The sequence below is a fragment of the Schistocerca piceifrons genome, unplaced genomic scaffold, assembly GCF_021461385.2.
Source record: "Schistocerca piceifrons isolate TAMUIC-IGC-003096 unplaced genomic scaffold, iqSchPice1.1 HiC_scaffold_17, whole genome shotgun sequence".
In the NCBI taxonomy this organism is placed as follows: domain Eukaryota; kingdom Metazoa; phylum Arthropoda; class Insecta; order Orthoptera; family Acrididae; genus Schistocerca; species Schistocerca piceifrons.
Window position 1 is genome coordinate 22,501 of NW_025727567.1, and position 5,000 is coordinate 27,500.

At 54.0% G+C, this 5,000-nt stretch overlaps 1 non-coding gene across 1 annotated transcript in view; it reads right to left on the reverse strand.

The window, feature by feature from the left end:
* The window catches only part of LOC124737447, a 1,909-nt gene extending 339 nt beyond the window's left edge, over positions 1–1,570 (reverse strand). Inside the window, exon 1 of the ribosomal RNA XR_007009780.1 lies at positions 1–1,570. This exon is cut by the window's left edge and continues 339 nt beyond it. This is a non-coding gene — a ribosomal RNA (small subunit ribosomal RNA).
* Positions 1,571–5,000: the final 3,430 nt, after the last annotated feature.

A 5,000-nucleotide genomic window follows, 5' to 3' on the forward strand; every position in this document is an offset into this window, starting at 1 on the left:
GCGTGCGGCCCAGAACATCTAAGGGCATCACAGACCTGTTATTGCTCAATCTCGTGCGGCTAGAAGCCGCCTGTCCCTCTAAGAAGAAAAGTAATCGCTGACAGCACGAAGGATGTCACGCGACTAGTTAGCAGGCTAGAGTCTCGTTCGTTATCGGAATTAACCAGACAAATCGCTCCACCAACTAAGAACGGCCATGCACCACCACCCACCGAATCAAGAAAGAGCTATCAATCTGTCAATCCTTCCGGTGTCCGGGCCTGGTGAGGTTTCCCGTGTTGAGTCAAATTAAGCCGCAGGCTCCACTCCTGGTGGTGCCCTTCCGTCAATTCCTTTAAGTTTCAGCTTTGCAACCATACTTCCCCCGGAACCCAAAAGCTTTGGTTTCCCGGAGGCTGCCCGCCGAGTCATCGGAGGAACTGCGGCGGATCGCTGGCTGGCATCGTTTATGGTTAGAACTAGGGCGGTATCTGATCGCCTTCGAACCTCTAACTTTCGTTCTTGATTAATGAAAACATACTTGGCAAATGCTTTCGCTTCTGTTCGTCTTGCGACGATCCAAGAATTTCACCTCTAACGTCGCAATACGAATGCCCCCGCCTGTCCCTATTAATCATTACCTCGGGTTCCGAAAACCAACAAAATAGAACCGAGGTCCTATTCCATTATTCCATGCACACAGTATTCAGGCGGGCTTGCCTGCTTTAAGCACTCTAATTTGTTCAAAGTAAACGTGCCGGCCCACCGAGACACTCAATAAAGAGCACCCTGGTAGGATTTCAACGGGGTCCGCCTCGGGACGCACGAGCACGCACGAGGCGGTCGCACGCCTTCAGCTCGCCCCACCGGCAGGACGTCCCACGATACATGCCAGTTAAACACCGACGGGCGGTGAACCAACAGCGTGGGACACAAATCCAACTACGAGCTTTTTAACCGCAACAACTTTAATATACGCTATTGGAGCTGGAATTACCGCGGCTGCTGGCACCAGACTTGCCCTCCAATAGATACTCGTTAAAGGATTTAAAGTGTACTCATTCCGATTACGGGGCCTCGGATGAGTCCCGTATCGTTATTTTTCGTCACTACCTCCCCGTGCCGGGAGTGGGTAATTTGCGCGCCTGCTGCCTTCCTTGGATGTGGTAGCCGTTTCTCAGGCTCCCTCTCCGGAATCGAACCCTGATTCCCCGTTACCCGTTACAACCATGGTAGGCGCAGAACCTACCATCGACAGTTGATAAGGCAGACATTTGAAAGATGCGTCGCCGGTACGAGGACCGTGCGATCAGCCCAAAGTTATTCAGAGTCACCAAGGCAAACGGACCGGACGAGCCGACCGATTGGTTTTGATCTAATAAAAGCGTCCCTTCCATCTCTGGTCGGGACTCTGTTTGCATGTATTAGCTCTAGAATTACCACAGTTATCCAAGTAACGTGGGTACGATCTAAGGAACCATAACTGATTTAATGAGCCATTCGCGGTTTCACCTTAATGCGGCTTGTACTGAGACATGCATGGCTTAATCTTTGAGACAAGCATATGACTACTGGCAGGATCAACCAGGGAGCTGCGTCAACTAGAGCTGAGCAGCCGGCCGCCCGGGAGTGTGTCCCGGGGGCCCGCGCGAACACGCAAGCGTCCGCTCAATCATTCTGCAAACAGGAGGAGGCTGAGCTCCCCTGCACAATACACCTCGAAACCCTCTCAGGTCCCGGCGGCGCGCAGCGCCGTCCCAAGTACTTGGTCGGGTTCGAGAGAGGCGCAATCGCCCGGAGTTAGGCGAGTAGACGCTTTCGGTGCGACCACCCGTGCTCCCAACTGAGCTTGCCGCTGCCGACAGAGGCCCGGGAGCGTGCTGTCGTGGCATTGCCGGCGGGAGACAACACGCGCCACCTACGGTGACCGGCAGCTCCAACGCCAGCGCCACAGAAGGACAAAAGCCCCACTTGGGTGCCGAAGCGAACTCTCCCAGCACAGCGCACGCGCCAACACATCCGCACAGCTGCGATACAAACCACCAGCGAGAACCGCTGGGGCGACCGAGCAGCAGACGGCGTCGCGGCGCCGAGCGCCGGGCGGCGGCGCATCCTCAACGCACACAGTCCTCAATCGGACCAGCACACTGAAGATGTCCACCGCGCTTCGCACCGGGCCCGCGAGGACCTACTTTGGCCGCACGGCGCCGCGCGCAGGGTGCGCCGGCGCGCAGCTGCGACGCCTGCCGCGTCCGTCGGCCGGCGCGCCTGCCACTGGCCGCCCCCACCAGCCGGCTGTAGCGCGTGCGCCCACGCACCGCGCGGCCAGCACGCCGGGAGGCGCCCCCTCACCGGCCGGGGACGGTCCCACCCAGCCACCGCCGCGTATCGCTTCACACCCAGATGCCGTTCAGTTTCGTCGGCATGGTGGGTATCGCTGGAACAACCGGTTAGTACCTCAACCTATCGTCGCCATCACCGATTCACCCCTAGCGAGAACAACCGCACCACAACAGGTTACCATTTGTTCATTTGCGTAACTTCACCAGAAAACGCAGGCGTCCATCGCCATTTGCAACTTCAACGATTATTGCATGCCTGTGTCAGGTGTCACGCCACACTACGTCTGCCCACATACACGCAACAAAATGTGCACGCCTAGACAATACGTGGAAGGTGGCCCCCGTACGTATGCGATGTCCATTGCTCGAACGACTGTCAACCGGCCTCTGTAGCATGTCGCAGATATGGAACGCGGTGCACCATGCCATCACGGTGTGTGAGGAGAGACGACTAGGTCCGAATACATCAACAGACAGCTCATGCTGATCGCCATCCACGGCGTCCGTTCCTCCCACACGTCTCTATGGCGTACCACACTGCAATCCAGCTCTCATAGGGAGACGACACGTAGCTGCGTGCACAATATTTGCACTGTATGGTCCGCCGTTTTTGGGCGCAGTCGTTGTGCGGTCACACATGTGCCACGATGTATCATTCAGTACATAAGGACGAATGTGCAGTACAGATTGTGGTTCACGCGTACGACATCAGCGGACAGTTGACACAGGCCGCACCACAACGTAGCCTGAGTACGTCGCATGCGAAGGGCATTGAACATGCAAACTTCTCACCAACCAGCTTGCGAAGGCAGGGGGCAAGGTGGGGACGTGGGGAGGGGCGGCATGTACGTCCTGCTGCCATCCACATTACAGTGTACAGCAGGAGCATGTGGAAAGTGAGCAAGACTTGCAAGGTGTTTAACATGAAGCGATACACAGGGGTGCGGGCAGTGCGAGTAGCGAACTATATTGCGAGGGTTGCGGGTGGGCAACACTACAGTAATTGAACGAGTCGTATAACAATTACAGAGCAGGTTTAGGCGACAACGTGGGTTACGTTAAGGCGACAACATGGGTTAGGTTAAGGCACAACATGGGTTAGGTTAAGGCACAACATGGGTTAGGTTAAGGCACAACATGGGTTAGGTTAAGGCACAACATGGGTTAGGTTAAGGCACAACATGGGTTAGGTTAAGGCACAACATGGGTTAGGTTAAGGCACAACATGGGTTAGGTTAAGGCACAACATGGGTTAGGTTGAGGCACAACATGGGTTAGGTTAAGGCACAACATGGGTTAGGTTGAGGCACAACATGGGTTAGGTTGAGGCACAACATGGGTTAGGTTGAGGCACAACATGGGTTAGGTTAAGGTACAACATGGGTTAGGTTAAGGTACAACATGGGTTAGGTTAAGGTACAACATGGGTTAGGTTAAGGTACAACATGGGTTAGGTTAAGGTACAACATGGGTTAGGTTAAGGTACAACATAGGTTAGGTTAAGGTACAACATAGGTTAGGTTAAGGTACAACATAGGTTAGGTTAAGGTACAACATAGGTTAGGTTAAGGTACAACATAGGTTAGGTTAAGGTACAACATAGGTTAGGTTAAGGTACAACATAGGTTAGGTTAGGTTAGGTTAGGTTACACGTTGTTGTACGGAAAGGTGTAGGGGGGGGGGGGGGGCGGGGGCGGCAGGTTCGTTGATAGTGATTATAGTAAGTGAATGCTTGTGACATGATCAGATTTGTCACGTCAGGATGCACCTTTGGCTTATTAGAGGCGGCGCTCCAATTCTATGCTTGTGTGAGACCTGTGTCTTTGACTCATGTCATTGTTTGTGCGCTGTGACAGGAGGTACTATTGTGATGTTGGGTGCACCGTTGTATAGGACATGTGTGGGTGTTGGTGCCTGGTCTGCGCAATGGTGGATGTCGAAAGGCTGGGATATTGTATTTTCCGCACGGACCTCCTGGTCTGGTTGTGATAGTGTGGATTGTGTAATGTGGCGGAGAAGATGCACTGGATGTTGTTCCATGCTGGTGCTTACATATTGTATGTGCGCCTGTTAGAAGCAGAGAGTGGTGCGTGATCAGAGTGTCTGGCTGACGTGTGGTTCCCATTTTGGGCAGACTCTTTCAGCATGTATACGGACAGTTGTGTATATTTGCTGTAGTTTGATGGCTCTGCATTGATTACTAATCAGCGCCGTGTGTACGGGTAATCTGGTTCCAGTCCAAAATGTTCCATCTGTGTACATTAGTGACAAAGACTCCCCCCATGCAGTGGGGCTCGGTCTGTTATAACTCTTCCGCGTAATATATTTGCCCCACGTTTTTGCGACTGCGAGTGCGAGTGCAACGCGCATGGGGACCGACATGCTGATGGCTCGGTATCGGACGCCGTACAGTGAGCAACGCGATCGCGTCTCTCGCTCGTAAGTGGTACAGGTCGCGGCTCATGTATACGGACAGCGGGAATGTCGCATATTGGAAATAACTCTTCATGAAACGCAAGTTATAGGGGTGGATTGCACTTTACGAGTGCGGGAAACGTCCGCCGTTCATCCGCTGGAGGTGCGAGTTTGGCGGTTGGGGTGGTGCACGAACGGGTGCGGGTGGCGTCATTGCCGGTCCACGGCTTCGTGCGGCAGAGCCACTGGAGATTGGGTGCTATG